The sequence below is a fragment of the Pseudonaja textilis genome, chromosome 8, assembly GCF_049901715.1.
Source record: "Pseudonaja textilis isolate UNSWEBS1 chromosome 8, rPseTex1.2, whole genome shotgun sequence".
Lineage (NCBI taxonomy): Eukaryota > Metazoa > Chordata > Lepidosauria > Squamata > Elapidae > Pseudonaja > Pseudonaja textilis.
This window is the reverse complement of record NC_141997.1, coordinates 2,401,206-2,422,464: the sequence shown is the minus strand read 5'-3', so window position 1 is coordinate 2,422,464 and position 21,259 is coordinate 2,401,206.

Below are 21,259 nucleotides of genomic sequence, written 5' to 3'. Positions count from 1 at the left end.
GAAGGATTTCTTTATCAGTATCCCCCCCCCACTTTTCTTCTTCCATTGAAGAAATGACAGATACACGGATCTGACACAAGGAATGCCAAATATTTTTCAAAAACATATCTCTTACTGGTTTTTTTAAAAGATTAATTATTATTTGGCTTTAGAAATATAATTTTATAACGTTATGATCATATATTAATAGTTTCTGAATAATCACATCTTATGATGAGTTTTTGCAAATGAAAAAGATGTTCCTATTGTATCAAGTCTGAAGCGGCTATCTTTTTATTGCCTGCTAGTCCGTCCCATAGACCTGTAACATTTAGAGGGGTTGCTGCGAGGCAGAATAATCTGGACCATTGGTAGTTACTGGTTGTAACATTGTACTTTCTTTTACTGATAACTTACTGAGACTGGTAATTTAGATTTTTATAGTACATGGCATAGTTCTAATAGAAGTAGTATGTTGTTGGCCCGAAAGAAAATAATTTTAAAATACCTGGTGTATGTTAAGATCAGATACAGTTCTAGAGAGAAGAAGCTGCATAAGGGAGGATCTGGTTGGCAGTTAAATGGGCTAATATGGATTAAATTGTTGCCATGGCTCCTGAATAGTCTATTGGTCTGTCTGTTCCTATCCAGAATAAGGCCAGCCTTATAAGCAATGTACCTTATAAGCAATGTACCTTAATAAGGATTTATGGTTGCTGGGTAAGAGTAGGAAAAGATTCACAAAAGCATTTGAGGGTAAAATCTTGGAAAGAACATAAATCTTTATTGTAAAAAAAGTCCTTTTAAACATATAAATAGATAAATCAGAAGAGTATTGAAGAGGATATGCACCATAGAACTTTTCTAGAAGGCTATCCACAGATGATAGAAAAAAAGGAGATAAAAGGTTTGCCTTTCAGAAGATCACCAGTGGATCCAGGGACAACTGTTAGATTTATGTACTATGAAGGATCCTAAATTATCAGTTGATTTGAGAAGCCCCTATCTTAAACCTAGATAATAAATAGGAACTGTTCTAGAAATTAATAATATAGAAGGGTTCTTGTGTGGTAGGAATTGTATCTGTTTCTGTGATTTGTCAGTAGAAAATAAAATGCCTCCTTCCCTCTACCTTCAGAATAGTGTGAGGAAATAACAGAAAAGAATATAATGAGAACATTTTCTCATTAACACTATAGCAGAGAACTTACATTACTTTAATGTAATTTATCATTCATATTACAGAAAGAAGAAATTCAGCAAAAAATAAGAACAGTTGCTCATCATATTCATTGTGTAGGCTGAAACTGAATATTATTATAGATAATAAAGCACATGGAAAGAAAAACAATCAAGTAAAATAAATTAAAATGGAATTCTAAAATGACTGGGAAGACCAAAATAAAGTACGGTAGAATTAGCTAAAAATTATACAACACTCCAAAGCTCTCCACAATACTCTACTCAACACACTGAAATCCAAGGGAGATTGCCATTAGTGAAGCATGAGTTCTACATGCTACACATTCAATTTTTAAACAAATGTGTTTTTAGAGTCTTTATCTGACAGAAGGAGATTTATGTGGAAATCATTTGGCCACTGATTCAGTGTTCTCAAATAGAAAGGAACATGCATAGGTTTCTACTTGAAACTTGCCCTCCAGTTCAGCCAATGACAAGCTGTCAATTTTGACCATTTGTTACCTGTTTGACAGGAATGCTTCTATCCAGTTATGCAGGTATCCAGAGATACCATAAGCCTTAGTTTTAGGAGTAGTTTGTCATGTACCACTGAATCAAAGGCTTTACAGAAGTCTATGTAGATTGCGTCAATTGCTTTGCCCTGATCGAGTTGTGTAGTTCATATGTTTTTACAGTGCAAGAGTTGCAGATTACAGGACATTTTCCTTCTGAAACCAAACTGTTTGTTAGAGAGTAGGTTGTTTGTTTCTAAGTGGATGATGATGGATTGGTTAATAATTGATTCCATGATTTTACAAGTGACCCAGAATAAGGAGATTGATCTGTAATTTTCAACTAGGCTGGGGTCTTCCTTTTTGAAGATGGGGATGACCATGGCTTGTGACCATAGTTTTGGCAAGGAGCTGGTCCTGAAAGATTTTTCAAAGATTATGCTTAGAGGTTCAGCTGTGTCAGTGGATAGGTTTTTTAAGAAGTAGGCACAAACTGCATCCGGTACAATAGATAAAGATGGTTTTAGATTGTGTAATGCTTTTTCAGCATTGTCTTCTGTAAAATCTATATGTATTAGATCCTTGTAGTTGTCTGTGGTTTGACTAGGAAATATTGGGCATGATCCATTGCTGTTTACAAATACTGAGCCAAAGGATGTGTTAAAGGAGTTGGCTTTAATGGTGTCATCCTTGCAGTCTTTACCATTTGATTCTTTTAGGGGTGGGATGGACCTTGAGTCTTTTAGTTTGTTGTTTACAAAACTGTAGAAAGCACGGGTGGAATTGGTGTGCAGAAGGTTTTCCTCTTGTTTAGTGTGATAATTGATACATTCAGTCTTTATCTGGTGGCATAAATTTTTGTATCGGCTTTTAAAGTTGGCAACATGATATAAATATAGTACATCCCAGTTGTATTCCAGCTGGTATTTTGTTGCATTTAGTTTGTAGTTTTGAATTCACATTCCTCTGTCTAAGAACTGCTATATATTTCAGTGACAGCAGCATTTCAGGGGCAAAACCAAATTTCTGAACAATATCTTCAATTTGCTGGAGTTGTTTCTCCAGCCATAGGGCTGCCTAAAGAAGCTATCTGAAGCAGCTTTTAAAAGAACTTAGTTTACATTCTTACAAGTTTAATGTAATGGTTACCTAGGTTTAGCTTAGCCTCATGGAGTTGTTGGACCAATAAATAGAAATATACACAGTTCAGCTGTAATTATCTGTATCTATAGAGAAAAAAATGATAAGAATTGCTGTTGGGCTTCTCTGAGCATAAAGGAACATCTGGGCAGTATGTGTGTTTTGCCCTCTCCTGTATTGCACTACAAATCCTAAACACAGAAAACAAAATGCTTGCTTGACATATTTCCTATCTTCTGGGACTCTTTTAACCCTTGAAAAGTACATGATATTGTTTTGCTGTATTGTATGTCATTCCCATCAGCGATTCCTATGAAACACATACTGCTGTTATTCATACTATATATCAGTGATGGCGAAACTTTTCAGCACCAAGTGCCCAAACTGGAACATGTGCATTTGCACACACATGTGCATATGTGTGTGCACTGGAGTGGTGGAAACTGAAGACCAGCTGGCGATGGCCTGCATGCCTACAGAGAGGGCTCTCCGTGCCACCTCTGGCACACATGCCATAGGGTCGTCATCACGGCTATATATTATATAGTAGATATACTAGAGGTTATATCCAGTGATGGGGTTCAGCAAGTTCGGGTGAACCAATAGCAATAATTCTGCTTCTTTTATCATTATAATAAAGCTCTCAATGTTTTATCATTTTAATTAAAATAGAGTAGATAGAAATTATTTAAAACAATTCACTGGATCTAGTTTAATGCTTTACATTTTAAAACTATTCCTGTAACAAAAATGGAGTGTCAACCCTGAAGTTGGCTGAACTGTGGCCATTTCCTTTTTGTAGCTTTTCTTTAGGGAGGTTTCTCTTCTCACTGCTTCAGGACTGACACAGCCTGGAGCGAAGAGGCCAGGGAGTGGGGTGCTGGGGTGTTGTGCTTAAATAAAATTATTTCCCCTGGGAATCAAGAATGTTGGTGCAGGTGTTCGAAAGGTGGAGACTGAGGTCACCTAGCAACTGGACTACATGCTGATTGGACCATGTGACTGGAGACTTTGGGAGAAATGACAAACTTTTACTTTTAATTTTATGTAAAACTGGCAGAAACTTAGAGCTGGTTTTCCACCAAGAATGTGCCAATTTGATATGTCCCAATAAAATGTTATTTGAGGAATTTGCCTGCCTTGGAGTCCTTATTGAGTGGAATGTATTACTTGAAACCTTGACATGGAGAAAACAGCAGCTTTCAGTATAAAAGATATCAGTGCAAACTGTTTTTAAAATTGTTTTTATCAACTGCAAGTAATGAATAAAAATTTGTTATTTATATAGAAATAATCTTTCCATATATCTACCTCTACACACTTTTCTATATGTCTATATATTTCTGTCTCTATTTCTCTATTCTTCTTCACTCAGGGTAAAATTGCAGTACCAATGTAATAATCCTACTGATAGATACTGTTGGTTTGTATCACTGAGAGCAAAATGTTGTAAATGGGTGATTTCACAGTTTATTTTACCACATCTGTTTCAAGTCAAAGTAATGAGGAACCAAGTACAGAATCTTTGAATCAAGTAGATTAAATATTGGTACTGCTGTTTTTTCTACACTACATTTCAGTGCCTTGGTCATGTCCTTCCACCCACTGTTACTGGCAATAGTTTCTACTCAGAACTTGGAAGTTAAGGACAATCTCTACTAGTATCTTCTACTCAACCCACCAAAAACATAACTGTAAAAGACAGACCAGAAAGTTAAAATAAGCAGAAGAATAGTAAGAGAACACCTGTCTGATCTTGATGAACACAAATCACCGGGGCCTGGTGGATTACATCCCAGAGTTTTAAAGGAGTTGGCAGAGGTCATCTCAGAACCACTGCACCATATCTTTCAAAAATCCTGGAGCCAGGGAACTATCAGAGGACTGGAAAAGAGCTGATGTGGTTCCCATCTTCAAAAAAGGGAAAAAAAACAGACCCAGCAAACTATAGACCAATCAGCCTAACATCAATACCCAGGAAGATACTGGAAAAGATAATAAAAAAACAGATCTGCCAACATCTAGAAACAAGTAAAGTAATAACTAGCAGTCAGCACGGGTTTGTTTCAGAACAGATCATGCCAAACCAATCTTATTTCATTCTTCAACATAGTGACTAAATTAGTAGACCAGCAAAATACTGTGGATAAAATATACGCTGCTCAAAAAAATAAAGGGAACACAAAAATAAGACATCCTAGATCTGAATGAATGAAATATTCTTATTAAATACTTTGTTCATTACATAGTGAAATGTGCTGACAACAAAATCACACAAAAATTATCAATGGAAATCAAATTTAGCAACCCATGGACGTCTGGATTTGGAGTTACAGTCAAAATTAAAGTGGAAAAAAACACAACAGGGTGATCCAACTTTGATGTAATGTCATTAAAAAAAGTCAAAATGAGGCTCAATAGTGTGTGTGGCCTCCACGTGCCTGTATGACCTCCCTACAATGCCTGGGCATGCTCCTGATGAGGTGGCGGATGGTCTCCTGAGGGATCTCCTCCCACACCTGGACTAAAGCATCCCCCAACTCCTGGACAGTCTGTGGTGCAACGTGGCATTGGTGGATGGAGCGAGACATGATGTCCCAGATGTGCTCCATTGGATTCAGGTCTGGGGAACGGGCGGGCCAGTCAATAGCATCAATGCCTTCGTCTTGCAGGAACTGCTGACATACTCCAGCCGCATGAGGTCTAGCATTGTCTTGCATTAGGAGGAACCCAGGGCCAACCGCACCAGCATATGGTCTCACAAGGGGTCTGAGGATCTCATCTCAGTACCTGATGGCAGTCAGGCTACCTCTGGCGATCACATGGAGGGCTGTGCGGTCCCCTAAAGAAATGACACCCCACACCATTATTGACCCACTGCCAAACCAGTCATGCTAGAGGATGTTGCAAGCAGCAGAACGTTCTCCATGACATCTCCAGATCCTGTCACGTCTGTCACATGTGCTCAGTGTGAACCTGCTTTCATCTTTGAAGAGCACAGGGCACCAGTGGCACATTTGCCAATCTTGGTGTTCTCTGGCAAATGCCAAATGTCCTGCACGGTGTTGGGCTGTAAGCACAACCCCCATCTGTGGACATTGGGCCCTCGTACCACCCTCATGCAGTCTGTTTCTGACTGTTTGAGCAGCCACATACACATTTGTGGCCTGCTGGAGTCATTTTGCAGGGCTCTGGCAGTACTCCTCCTGTCCCTCCTTGCACAAAGGCGGAGGTAGTGGTCCTGATGCTGGGTTGTTGCCCTCCTATGACCTCCGCCACATCTCCTGATGTACTGGCCTGTCTCCTGGTAGCACCTCCATGCTCTGGACACTACTCTGACAGACACAGCAAACCTTCTTACCACAGCTCGCATTGATGTGCCATCCTGGATGAGCTGCACTACCTGAGCCACTTGTGTGGGTTGTAGACTCCATCTCATGCTACTAGAGTGAAAGCACTGCCAGCATTCAAAAGTGACCAAACCATCAGCCAGAAAGCATAGGAACTGAGAAGTGGCCAGCTAAATATGAGCCAGCAGTGTGCAGCAGTAGCCAAAAAAGCTAATGCAATCCTAAGTTGTAATAACAGAGGGATTACAGATCCCTCTTTATTGGGGTACTAATACCACTCTAGAAAGCCTTAGTAATACCACACCTGGAGTACCTCATTCAGTTTTGTTCACCACATTATAAAAAAGATGTTGAGACTCTAGAAAAAATACAGAGAAGAGCAACCAGGATGATTAGGGGACTGGAGACTAAAACATACGAAGAACGGTTGCAGGAACTGGGCTTGGCTAGTCTAGTAAAGAGAAGGACCGGGGAGACATGATAGCAGTCTTCCAATATTTGAGGGGCTGCCACAGAGAGGAAGGGGTCAAGCTATTTTCTAAAGCACCTGTAGGCCAGACAAGGAATAATGGATGGAAACTGTTAGGAATGTAAGTCACGTAATAGTTGGGTTGGAAAATATATAAACCAGGATAGACATTTTAATACTGTCTCTTTAAGGGAATGCTAAAATGGTAGTTGGGTGTGGTTCCACAAATGGCCATAAGATGGAGCCAGAAACCTGGTTTGTTTAGTCCGTTCCTGTTCTGTTGTTCTGGAGAGTGTTGCCGTTCCTATTGACTGTTATTCTTGGATTTAATGTAAGTCTGTTACTGAACTGTTTTTGATGCTGGACTTTGTTATTTGGATTATCCCTGGACTGAAAACTGACTGCTTTACCTGTGAATGACTTGGACTGCTTGTTTGGACTTTGCTTAAACGTTTATTGGAAGTAAAAACCTACATTTTACTATACAGTATATCTGTGTGCTAGTTGTGTGTTATTCTTCACTACTCTCACTACATCTCCCTGTGTGTGCTCATTCTCCTTACGGGGAATTATCTCAACAGAAACTGAACAGGGAGAGATTTAACCTGGAAATAAGGAGAAACTTTCTGACAGCAAGAACAATCAACCAATGGAACACCTTGCGCTTGGAAGTTGTGGGAGCATCATCATTTGAGACTTTCAAGAAGAGATTAGACTGCCATTTGTCAGAAATGGTGTAGGATCTCCAGCTTGGGCAGGGGGTTGGACTAGATGACCTATAAGGTTCCTTCCAACTCTGATGATCTGTTATCTGTAGTAGGATGCTACTTCTTTGGTTGAAGAGGAAGAAATCAATTGTAAATTTAAACTAGTTATTATGTAGACCTATTAGTTTAAGATTAGAACAAGTCTGAAAAGATTATTATCATAATGGCCCAGGGTTTGCTGCCTGTAGTAAATAAAAATATTCTGGAACGTAGAAAGGGTCAGGGAAATAGTGGAAATATAATTTATCAGCTCCCACTAAGCCTCCTTCTCATTTTAACCATCTCAATTGATATAAATACCAGGATTAAAGACTGCACTCTTACTACAAATAAACTAATACCATGATCATCTGTTAGAAACTTAGATCCACGAAAAATAAAAAAATAAAAAGTAATATAGCAATATTGAGCAATGTCTGTATTACAGGACACTACCAAGCATCAAAAAGGTATAGGTTTCCCTGAAACTCTTCATCAGCAAGTTATTGAAATAAACAAATTATTATAGAAGTACAAAAAGGAAAAAAACAAAATTAGAGCAGACATTTCAACAATGAGTCTTGCAATTGAAATCAGATTCAAAATGGATTCCTAGGACAAAGTCACTGTTAGCATTCTCTTCTTATATTCCTGAACAATCAACAATTATGATGAGCACACCACAATTTAATAATTCTCTTTCAGAAAGAGAAGGAAATATTTGTGGCTGAGAATTGAATTGAGGTGCTTGGTTGTTTTTTCTGCAAACATTTCACTACCCAACTAGATAATATCATCGGTGATAAAGAGTATGGAGTTTGCTCCCCATTTCTACTCAGAAGCTTGCCCTGTCTGTTTTGGTGGGGGCATGGTTCTCTTTTTGGCAGTTCCTCTTTCAGAAATGTCAATATTGTAAATTTGCTGCATGCTATTAATATTTTAATTTAATTAATGTTAGTTTAATTTTAATCCAGAATTTTTACCTTAATACTCTCCTTAAGAAGAAAGCCTGGACAGCTTTTACAATTAAGGGGGCAGTTTATCCATAAGATGGCTAGGATTTTATACATTTCTTTCTGATAATGTTTCTGGGCTCCACATTGAGCCCACAGACTTTATTTAAAATCTTATCTTTGTTTTGTAAGTCTGAAAAAAGGATGTGTATTTTTTCTAACTGCCTTCCAGAAAAAGTTTTTGAAAATTCCCTGAGACAGATAAGGAGAAATATAATATGAAATGAAGAACCATATTTCAAAGGCTGAATGCATTTTCTTTGTTTAATTATATAATCTCTAAAATATATTGAAGAGGGAAAAAGATTATATGATGTCTGTCAGATGTAAAACACATAGAAAGCATAAACTTCTACCATGTATATCAACCTCCAGTGAAATTACTATATAATTTAAATGTTGATGACTTCCAATTGGCAAATAATTTTTTTTCTTAGAATTAGCTAGGGAAGCATAAACTTAAATGTTTTGATTTTTATGTTTCAAAATTTCCATAACTTTTTTTATAAATATTTGTATTTAACTGACTCTTCACTATTTATGTGATAAGGGGCGTTGGTTCTTACCTGATACGCTTCTTCTCGTAGAGCTGCGTAGAGCGTCCAGGATGGGAGGTGCTCCAGTCTCGGCTCTCACAGGCTGAGCTTGAAATTGAGGAACGCTCCTCCCCATCACGTGGTCCTCTTGGCGTTCCCCAGTTTTGCGAAGACGAGAAGGAAGATCCTACTCTCATCCTAACTAAAGACTAACCTATTGGCCGAAACGAGATTCCCCACCAGACGGGTAAATGGGTGGGGCTGGACGCTCTACGCAGCTCTACGAGAAGAAGCGTATCAGGTAAGAACCAACGCCCCTTCTCCATAGAGCTGCTACGAGCGTCCAGGATGGGACATACCAAAGCTTGGCGAGTCCTGCGGGCAGGATCCCGTCTGGTGTGGAATCTCCCCTGGAACCTCAAGAACCCACTGAAGGACCCACCTGCCAAAGGAGGCCTCAGCAGAGGCGAATACATCGATTTTGTAATGCCTGATAAAAGGGGATGGGGATGCCCAGGTGGCAGCCCTACAGATGTCAGTTATTGAAGCTTGGGTGGCCCATGCGGCAGAAGTAGCCGCGCTTCTAGTAGAGTGCGCGGTCACGGCAGAGGGAACAGGTAGGGCCTGTGCCTGGTAAGCCTTAGAGATGGCGGCCCTAATCCAATGGCCCACAGTGGTAGGAGTCACTTTGTGGCTGAGGGACTTAGGCTGAAAGGACACAAACAAGGCTTCTGACTTCCGGAATGGTTGGGTGCGCTTGATGTATATTCTTAAGGCGCGCCTCACATCAAGGGTGTGCCACTGTCTCTCCCTCTCCCGGGAGGGTCTGGGGCAGAAGTTTGGGAGGATGAGCTCCTGAGCTCTGTGGAAAGCTGAGTTGATTTTTGGGAGGAAAGTAGGATCAGGTCGAAGAACGACCCTATCTGAATGGAACACACATAAGTCCTGTCTGATGGAAGGGGCTGCCATCTCCGAGATCCGGCGAGCGGATGTAATAACCACAAGAAAAACAGTTTTGAGGGTGAGGAACTGGAGGGAGGCCTCCCTGATGGGCTCGAAGGGGGGCTTGGTAAGAGAGACCAGGACCTTATTGAGGTCCCAGGTGGGAAAAGGGTGTATAGTCGGAGGGTGTAGGTTGGAAGCTCCCCTGAGGAAGGCCCAGATAAGGGGGTGATGAGAGAGGGAACCCCCACTATCGGAGGAAACAACGGTTGCCAGGGACGCGACCTGCCGCCTTAGGGTGTTAGTGGATAGGCCCTTATTGAAACCCTCCTGAAGAAATTCCAGTACCTGAGCAATGGAGGGAGAGAGGGGATTGATCTGGAGTCTGTGAGCCCAGCTGCGAAAAGCGACCAAAGTAGCATTGTAGATTCGTGTGGTCGAGGGCCGTCTGGCTGCCAGGATGGTGTCTATGACTTGGTTGGAGAAGTTTTCTCTCCTTAAGCGGTCCCGCTCAACCTCCAGATGGCTAATTGGAGCCATTGGGGGTTCGGGTGTGTAAGAGGGCCCTGGGACAGGGAAATCTTGTCAGGTGGGATTCTCCAGGGTGGGGCCACCAAGAGGTTGCGAAGGTCCGCAAACCAGGGGCGTCTGGGCCAATAAGGGGCCACCAGAAGAATTTCTGCTTGTTCCAGGATCAGTTTGTGTATCACCCTGGGGATGAGGATTAGGGGGGGGGAAGGCATAAAGGAGCCCTGGGGGCCAAGGGCAACGGAGGGCGTTGTGGTTCTCCACCCCGTGAGAGGGGTACCTGGAGAAGAACCTTGGTAGCTGGGCATTGAGGGGAGATGCAAAGAGGTCCACCTTGGGAAGACCGAAGATTGAGACTGCCTCCCTGAATAGGGATGGGTGGAGGTGCCATTCTGCTTGGTCTAGGGTGGCTCTGCTGAGCCAATCTGCCTGGATGTTTAAGGCCCCCGAGATATGGTCTGCTTTCATGGAAGACAGGTTTGCTTCCGCCCATCGGCATAGGCGTTCGGCCTCTCTCATGAGCCGTATTGATTGGGTGCCCCCCTGCCTGTTGATATGGGCCTTTGCTGTGACGTTGTCTGTAAGGACCAGGACGTGGCGCCCACGTACTTGAGGTAGGAAGCTGCGAAGCGCCAGGTAGACAGCGTGGAGCTCCAGCCAATTTATGCTGCAGAGTCGTTCTGTCGCCGACCATTTGCCCTGGGATGAGAAGGAGAGGACGTGAGCGCCCCACCCGAGGAGGCTCGCGTCTGTGGTGATAGTCAGCTGGTCGGGCTCCTTGAAGTAGTGGCCCTTGTTGAAGGCCGGTCTGGTCCACCAAAGGAGGGACGTGAGGACTCTTGGAGGGACTCTGACCAGTTGTCTTGAGTTGCTCCTTCCTGAACGCTGATGCGGAAGCAGGAACCATTGAAGGGACCTGGTGTGGAAACGGGCCCAAGGGATAACAGAGATACATGAAACCAGCTTCCCCAACAGTTTTGACAAATCTAACAGAGACACTTTCTTTGCCCGCCTGATATGCTTGATGGATTGTTGGATGCCGAGCCACCTGTCCGGAGACAAGAAAACTAACTCCTGAGTGGTGTCGATCACCGCCCCCAAGTGAATAAGCCGGGTAGAAGGGGAAAGGTGACTTTTCCTCCAATTTATCAGGAACCCGTGGTCCTGAAGGGTAGCAAGGGTGAGCCTAGTGTCTCTTTGAGCCTGATCTTTTGAGGAGGACAGGATGAGAATGTCATCCAGGTAACAATGGAGACGGACAGGGAAGGATCTCAAGTGAGCGGCCAGGGCCACCAAGACTTTAGTGAAAACCCTGGGAGCGGAGGACAGGCCAAAGGGGAGAGCGACATACTGGAAATGTTGCTTATTGTAGGAAAACTGCAGAAATTTGTAGTGGGAGGGTCGAATTGCAATGTGTAAGTATGCCTCGGAGAGGTCAACTGAGGTGAGCCAGTCTCCTTGCCGGGTTCCCAGGAGTATTGATTGCAAGGTGTGCATTTTAAATTTGCGAGGGGCTAGGAAGCGATTCAGTCTTTTTAAGTCTAAGATAGCCCTCCAACCCCCCGAGTGCTTGGGCACTACAAACAAATGGGAATAAAACCCTCGTCCCCACTGATCTGCGGGAATGGGCTGGATAGCCCTTATGTAGAGGAGATGGCTGATGGCGGCGTCCATGAGGGCCCTCTTAGCTGGGTTCCTGGAAAGGGGGGAGGGCATGAAAAAATCAGGAGGGGGGGGACTGGAATTCAAGGGCAAGGCCGAGGCGGACCGTGTCCCTGACCCATGCATCAGTAGTGGTGGCCTCCCATCGGCTGGCGAAATACTTGAGGCGGCCGCCGATAGGGGGGAGGAGGGTTGAATTATCTTGAGAGGCAGAAAGGCCTGTTCCCGGATCCCCAGAAGGGCCTTTTATAGGGACCACCCCTTCTGGACCTCTTGGTTGGGTCCGCCCGGTCTTGCGGAGGAGAGGGTCTGTAGGAAGGGGATCGGAAGTATCTAGGGGGGAAAGAGGCCTGGAAGGAGGGCCGAAAGGAACCTCGACGAAAGGAGGCAGGGGGTCTGGGGTCAGACCTCCAAAAAAGCGAGGGAAGGTATTTACGCTTGTTGCGGCTCTCGGCCAGGAAGGGGTCGAGAACCGGGCCAAACAATTTACCCCCCGAAATGGGAGCGGATGCCAGTTTCACCTTGTTTTTGACGTCCGCTTGCCAGTGGCGGAGCCAAAGCAAGCGGCAAGCAGTGACCTGAGAGGATATGGCTCTGGTGGAAAATTTCACGGCCTGATAAGTAGCGTCGGCCGAGAACTCGGCCATGGCCGTGAGTTTTGCGATGTCCTGCTGCGCCCTGAGATTGGACGCGGGGACGTGTTGCTTAAGCTGCCGGAGCCACCTAATTGAGGATCTGGTGAAGAAGGACACGGCCGTGGCCGCTCTAATAGCCCAGGCGTCGGATTGGTGGGCACGGCGCAGGGCTAGCTCGGCTCGCTTGTCTTCTGGTTTGAGGGCCTCTAAGGCATCGCTGGGGGTCGAGGAGGAAGCCAGACCCACGATAGGATCGTCAACAGAGGGGGGATCGAGCAGAAGGGAAAATTCCGGGTCAAGGTTAAAGAAACGTTTGTCCTGACTGGAAGGGGCCAGAGGCGGCCCCGTGGAGGCCAGTTGTCTGGAAACCAGATCAGAGAAGATAGGTGGGACCGGAATGACATCAGTCTCTACCACGGGCTGAGTGAAGATGGAGTCGTGGGGGGCCCCCGAGGCTACAGGCTCAGGTGGGGGGTGAGGAGTCAGGCCAGAGGTATTCTTGGCCTTGAAAAGAATTGACCTGAACAGGTGCGGTTTAAACAGCCCCACAAAGGTGGGCTGGTCCGGGGTGAGGCCTTCATCCTCTGACATCTCCCCCTCCATTGGGTCTGCCCCCGAGAGGGGTTCGCTGTAGATGATGGACCCCAAGTCGAGATCTTCCTCTTCCCCAAACTGGGTGGGGCCCCCGTGCTCCTGTGCCTCCTCCTCCTCTACCCCCAAAGAGAGAGGCAATTCCCTCTGGGATACTACCTGACCATGCGAAGCATCTGACCTGGAGAGCGATCTGACGGATGGAACTTGGGCTTCAGGGGCCGCAGGCCGCGGGGCCGGACCGGCCATCTGCTGGAGCCCTTGCGCGATTCCCTGCCGGATGGCAAACTCCATCCATAATCTCATGTTCTCAGGGATTTCAGCCATGGGATGTTCCGGTGGCTCTTCTGGGAGCAGGCCAGCAGCAGTGGGAGTGAAAATAGCTTCAGGAGCTTGCCTAGACAGCGAGGCTGAGGATTGAGCAGGAGAGGGTGGGGAGGAGGTTGGGTGGAGGTTGAGGGAGTGGCAGGAGGAGGAGCCAGAGGCATGGAGCTTGACTCTCTAGACCGCCTGTCTATTTCCCTCTCTAGTGCCTTGTGGCATCTGAGGGCATCCTTCTGGGAGGCTTTGGAGGTCTCCTGTGCCTGGTTGTGCAGGTAATGAGATTTGGATTTGGCCTTCAGAGAAGGGCCACGTGAAGCACTGTCATCTGCCATCTAGAAGAAGCTGGAAAAAAATTATTTGGGTTAATATAAGACGGTTGGCTCGTCTGGATGCGGCCTACACCAAGGCCGGGTATCACCACGGTTGTTTCACACACCCCTTTTGGTAAAAAAAATTTCTTTTTTTTTTTTTATCAATCCTGGAATTGATCTGGTTTGTTTATTATTTCTGTACTTTATTTTAAAATAAGGAAGCTGGGACTAGTCCAAAGTCTCGTCCAATTAGCCGAAAGAACGCCTATGCAGCTATCCCCCAGACGAAGACCGGGGGGGGGGAAAATATGAATGCTGCTACATAACCAGCTGAGGAGGCTGCGGAACCAACGGACCCTGTGAATGCTCGGAAACCTTCGAAAAAAGCCTTGAAGGAACGAGCTAGAGCTATAGGCAGTCCTTGGGAAGCTGCCTAGTGAGGAATTAATCACGCAGCCTGTTAGACAAGGCCCCAAAAAAGCGGTCGGCCATGCGGCCGCATACAAAATGGCGGGCGCCACCTGGCCACACCCAAAATGGCGGCCGCGAGCTATGCGAGGGGTTATCAGCGGCGGTACACTCCCGTTAGATAAAGAGGCCTGAAAGGCCCCAAAGGAACGGGAGGAGCAGGGGAAGATTATCTCCCCTAGCCTATATTACGGCATTCAGTGGAGGGGAAACAACGAAAGGAGGCAGGAACGAAACGGCGCTCAGCGGTGAGCGAAAGAAGCGGCAAGCGAGGGGGTGGAGGGGTGGCGCCAGCAACTCGAAGCGCTGGAAGCTTGCCCCCGGGAAAAATTAATTAAAGTTTCTCCCCCTTTATCTGAATGGGGAAAAGGACTCCCATAGGGAGCTGAAGGCCCCAAGTCAACTGCGCAGAAAGGAATAAAGGGTCCAACCTGCTCGAAGTTCTGGAAGAAAACCTGAATCGGCCAAGAGCTAGGTGGAAAACAGCCTGACTGTCACGAGGCTGAGCTAAAAACTGGGGAACACCAAGAGGACCACGTGATGGGGAGGAGCGTTCCTCAATTTCAAGCTCAGCCTGTGAGAGCCGAGACTGGAGCACCTCCCATCCTGGACGCTCGTAGCAGCTCTATGGAGAATAAGGTTATCCCATACTACATTTTCTCTAATATAACCTATTTAAATGACAAACCTTCAAACAACCTGATTAAAAACTCAGAAACTGATCCCATCATAAGTGCCTACTGCATTTTTTTAAAAATTTTAATTTTTAAAAACAAACATACACATACAAAACATAAAACATAAAATCCTCTTCCATTTTATATACATACAGTGTGTCAGTTGGTTACATATCTTTTGTGCTATCCTTTTGTAGTCATTTACTCACAACTTATAGCAGTCTTCACATTGTCAAACTAACATGTGCTTATATATTTATCAGTTATTAATCACCCATGACTAAACTATTTATTCCATCATTTTATATGAGATGTTCCAAGTTTTATCTTAAAATTTGTGTTATACTTTCAACCAGTGGTTATATATATCTATATTATATTTTATATCAGTCTATTAAATTTCTATCACAAAATTATCTAGTCTATTACATTACCATGCCTTTTTTTCCAACCATTGATAAAACAAATCCTATATCATATAAAATTGCTTGTCTTCTTCTTCTCTAATTTCAAATGTCAGTTTACTCATTTCAGCACAGTCCATAATTTTTTGATAACTTCCTCCTGCTTAGGTATTTTGTCATTTTTCCAGTTCTTCGCAAATACAATTCTAGCCGCTGTTAAAACATTTACAATCAAATATTTCAGTTCTTTATTGTATATGTCTGGTATGACTTCCAATAAAAAGATCTCTGGTTTAAAGTCTATACGTTGTTTTATCATTTTTTCCAACCATGTGTGGATTGTAGTTCAATATTTCTTCATGTCCGAACATGTCCACCACATATGGTAGTATGAACCAGGTATCTGATGACATTTCCAGCGTTTATCCGATTTATTCCTAAACATTCTCGCAAGTCTCATCAGGGGTAAGTGCCACCTGTAAAACATCTTATACAAATTTTCTTTATATGAAGTTGACATTGTCATTTTATAATTCTGAGACCACAATTTTGGCCATTTTTCTAAATTAATCCCTATCCAAAATTCTTCCCCCAAGCAATCATCATTTCTTTGACTTGTTCCTCCTCCAATTTAAATTCTAATAGATGTCCATAAAGTTTTTAAATTATATTTTCATCAATAGCCATCAAAATTTTATCTAAATCAGTCAACTTGTCGTAAATACCTTCTGCCTTAGAGACTTTATCAAACCAAAATTGTATTTGCAAATGTGAAAACCAATTCATTTTTACACCTTGTTCTTCCAATGCTTGCATAGATGTTCACCCTTTTCATTCAATATCTCCCCATATCTAACTGTTTGTTCCTTTTTATATATTATTGGATAAGAAAAAGCTTCAACAGTTGATATCCATGTTGGAATTTTAGGTAACATTGTCTTTTTATCTTCTCCCAGTTCAAAAACAATGCCTCATGAATATAATGTCTTCTGAAATACCCCTGTGTTTTAGTTCCCTTATACCAGAGAAAGGCATGCCATCCCAGCAGCAAGTCATGGCCTTCTAAAGTCCATAATCTACTGTTCCTTAGTGTTATCCATTCCTTTACCCACATCAAACTTGTCGCATGGTAATACAGCTCCCAATTGGGCAAGGCAAACCCTCCTCTTATTCTTGCCTCTTGTAACAGTTTTAATTTTATTCTTGGTTTTTTACCCTGCCAAATATATTTCAACACAATTCTGTTTAAATCTTCAAAAAACTCTTTCCCCAGTCGAATAGGAATTGTCTGGAATAAATATAAAACTCTACACAATATTTTCATCTTAATTGTGGATGTTCTCCCAATCAGCGATAGTTGCAGTTTTTCCCATTTCATTAAACTCAAGCAGCAGATTGCGACAGATGTCGCAATCTGCTGCTTGAGTTTAACATAGCTATCTTCCTTCAGCGTACTACATCTTGGTGTAATATGAATCCCTAAATATTTAACCTTGTTCGTGACCTGTATTTTTAAAATTTCTTCCAACTCTTTCTTTCGTCTTGCTAACATATTCTTTGTTAATATCTTTGTTTTGTCTTTGTTTATTCTCAAACCTGCTACTTTTCCACATTCTTCTATTTTTTCTATTAATTTGGGTGCTGTTTCCAATGGGTCTTCTAATATAAATACCAGGTCATCTGCAAAAGCTTGCAATTTATACTCCTCCTTTTTAATTTTCATTCCTTTTATTTCTTTTCTTCTCTAATATTCCTGTTCAACACTTCCAATGTTAATACAAACAGCAGAGGCGATAATGGACAGCCTTGCCTTGTCCCTTTTCTGGATTCTGTTAATTCTCCATTCACCATCACCTTTGCAGTTTGTTCATAGTATATTGTTTCAATGGCTTGGATAAATTTCTTACCAAAGCCCATTTGTATCAATTGCAGTAAAATAAATCACCAACTCACATTGTCAAAGGCTTTTTTAGCATCTAGAAACATCAAGGCCATTTGCTTCTCAGGGTGAGCTTCATAATATTCCAGAGTATCCAAAATGATTCTCACGTTGTCTTTGATTTGTCTCTTTGGCAGAAAGGCATTTTGATCAGTATGAATAAAATTAAGTATCTTTTTAGTCTTTCTTCCAAAATTGAAGCAAAGATTTTATAGTCTGAGTTCAATAAAGATATAGGTCTATAATTTTTAACTTACACTTCGGTATAAGTGTAATGTATGCTTCTGACCATGTTTCTGGTATTCTTTTCTTTAACATAACTTCATTCATAACTTCTAAAAGATGAAAATTCAATATTTCCTGAAAAGTCTTGTAAAATTCCACTGGCAAACCATCTGGACCTGGTGCTTTCCCAGCATTCTGTTTTTTTAAGGTTTCTGTTAATTCCATCATTGTTATACATCCTTCTAACATTGTTTCAATGGTTTTGGGTATCTGAGGTAGGTTCACTTTCTGAAAATATTGCTTAACTTTTTCTTCTTGAATATTCTCTTGAAAGTACAGTTTTCCGTAGTAGTCTTGTATAATTCTTTTCTTCTCCTCATTTCCATAGCAAACCTGTCCTTCTTTATTTATCAATTGACTAATTCTTCTTGCTTCTCTTTTCTTTCTTAGTTTATAAGCTAGCCATCTGCCTGGTTTATTTGCATCTTCAAAGTAATTTTGTTTAGCATTTTTAATTTTTTGTGTTAATTCCTCTTTTTGCATCAGTAACATTTTATGTTTAATTATATCCATTTTATTTTTAATGTCTTTTTTGTGGGAACATCTGTAAATCTTTTTCCAGTCTTTTATAGTCATCCTCTAATGTCTTAAATGTCTTTTTCTGTTTTCTGTTTCTTCTCCTAGTATTATGTCTAGTATTATCAAACCTTTTGTGTAGGCCTTCACTGTGCCCCAGAGATTCTGTAAAGATATATCCTCTTTTCTATTTTCTTTGAAGAAGAAAACCAGTTCTTTCTCTATATTCTATTTAAAGTCTTTTTCTTTCAGTATCATATTATTTAAAGTCCATCTAGATCTCCTCTTGTGTCCTTTCCAAATAACTGACACTGGATTATGATCTGCCCAAGTGTTTGTTTCTATTTCAATCTGTCGTACATTAGTCAATAATTCTGCTGACATCCATATCATATCTATTCTAGACCAGGATGTGTGTCTATTTGAATAGAAAGTATATTGCTTACTTTCTACATTTTTCTCGCTCCATGCATCTTTTAAATTAAATTCTTGTGTTATTTGAAGGAAGGGTTTTGGTAGTATCTTTCTAACTTTCTTTGTTGTTTTCTGTGTTTTATAGTCCAACCGGTTGTTAATTATTCCATTAAAATCTCCTGTCATACAAATATGAACATAGTCCAATTCAATTATTTTTGTATGTAATTTTCTATAGAATTCTTCTTGTTTATCATTCAGGGCATAAATTGCAATTAAAAGTGTTTTAACACTGTTATCCATTATCTCCACCATCAAAATCCTTCCAACATCATCTGTATAAATTAGTTCTGCCAAAATTGTTTCTTTAATATAGAATGCCACACCTCTTTTTTTCGATTGTGCCAAGTGATGTAAATAATTTCCCTAGTTTTCCTTGTTTTAGTATATATTCATGTTGTTTTTTAATATGTACCTCTTGTAAGCAGATTATATCAAATTTTAATTTTTCTAACTTATGAAATACTTTCCTTCTTTTAGTAGCCAAATTAAGTCTATTTATGTTAATCGTAATCAATTTTCTTTCATCCATGTTAAGCTTTATAAGAGGGTTTTATTGTTCTAGTAGATCTCAATTCTCGTTCTCTGGGTTCACCACCTACTGCACCTTCTTCTTTTTCTTTTTCAATTACTGCTATACACTCCTCTTGTAACTCAATTACTCTTCCTTTCTTTCTTCTTCCTCCTTTTCTCTAAAGTATTCTAAGTAGAATAGCTCAGCTTTTCCAACTGTGTCAATTCTTTTTTTTTTTTGAAAACAGTTTTATTAATTTTAAGAACAAACAAAAACACTAAAACATAAAAACATAATCCTTTCCTTCATGAGTTTACAGACAGTGTGTCGGTTGGTTTACCACTTTTTTTTGTGCATCCATTTCATAGTCTTCATTGTAGTTATATTACATAATAGCTCATATTATCAATCAACAATTATATAGCCTGATATCATTATGAAACAATCATTTGACTATAATTTTATTAATTCATACTTTAGCGAGATAACTATAGTTTACTTAATTTATTTTATAGCAAATCATAAAGTCATACCAAGTCTATCTTAATAAAATTTTATAAAGATAGTATCAAAGAAAAAAAAGAAATATGTACTCATTCTTTCCTAAGGTTCTAAATATTCTATTATATTTTATTATCTAGCCATTGATAGAAAAGGTCCCAAACTTCATAGAATTTTTTATCTTCTTGTTCTCTAATTTCAAATGTCAATCTACTCATTTCAGCACATTCCAATATTTTCTTAATAATTTCTTCCTGTGATGGTATTTTCTCACTCTTCCAATTTTTAGCAAATACAACCCTAGCCGCTGTTAATACATTTAAAAATCAAATATTTCAAATTTTTATTGTATGTATCAGGTAAGATTCCCAATAAAAAAATATCTGGTTTTAAATCTATCTGTTTCTTTGTCATTTTTTCTAACCATATGAGAATTTTCGTCCAATATTTTCTAGTGTCCTCACAAGTCCACCACATATGGTAATATGAGCCAGGTATCTGATGACATTTCCAGCACTTTTCAGATTTGTTCTTGAACATTCTTGCTATTCTTGTCGGGGAAAAATGCCACCTGTAAAACATCTTATACAGATTTTCTTTATATGCTGTTGACATTGTCATTTTATAATTTTGAGACCACAATTTTTGCCATTTCTCTAAATCAATCCCATATCCAAAATTCTTCCCCCAAGCAATCATCGTTTCTTTAACTTGTTCTTCCTCTAGTTTAATTTCCAGTAAATAACCATATAATTTTTTAATCACTTTTTCATCAGTACCTGTCAAAATCTTATCTAAGTCAATCAATTTATCATAGAATCCCTCTGGTTTAGAATCTTTAACTGACTTGAGTGTATTTGCGCATATGAAAACCAATTCATCTTTATACCTTGTTCTTCTAGATTTTGCATCATTTTAAGTTCACCCTTTTCATCCAATATTTCCCCATATCTAACTGTTTGTTCCTTCTTGTATACTATAGGATACGAAAAAGCTTCAATAGTTGATAACCAAACTGGGATTTTCAAATAACATTGTCTCTTAATTTTCTCCCAATTCAACCATAAAGACTCCGGTATGTAATGCCTTCTAAAGTAGCCCTGCGATGTAGTTCCCTTATACCACAGAAAAGCATGCCATCCCAGTAATAAATCATGTCCTTCTAATGTCAACAATCTAGTCTTTCTTAATGTTATCCATTCTTTAACCCACATTAAATTTGCAGCTTGGTAGTACAACTCCCAGTTAGGAAGGCCAAATCCTCCTCTAGTTCTAGCATCTTGTAAAAGTTTTAATTTTATTCTCGCTTTCTTACCTTGCCATATATACTTCAACACAATTTTATTTAAATCTTCAAAATAATCTTTGCCAAGCCTAATTGGTATGGTTTAGAACAAATATAAAATTCTGGGTAAAATATTCATCTTGATTGTTGAAATTCTACCTATCAATGACAGTTGTAGGTTTTCCCATTTCTTCAGATCAAATGCTATCTGCTGTTTAAGTTTAATATAATTATTCTCTTTCAATGTAGTGCATCTTGACGTCAAATATATCCCCA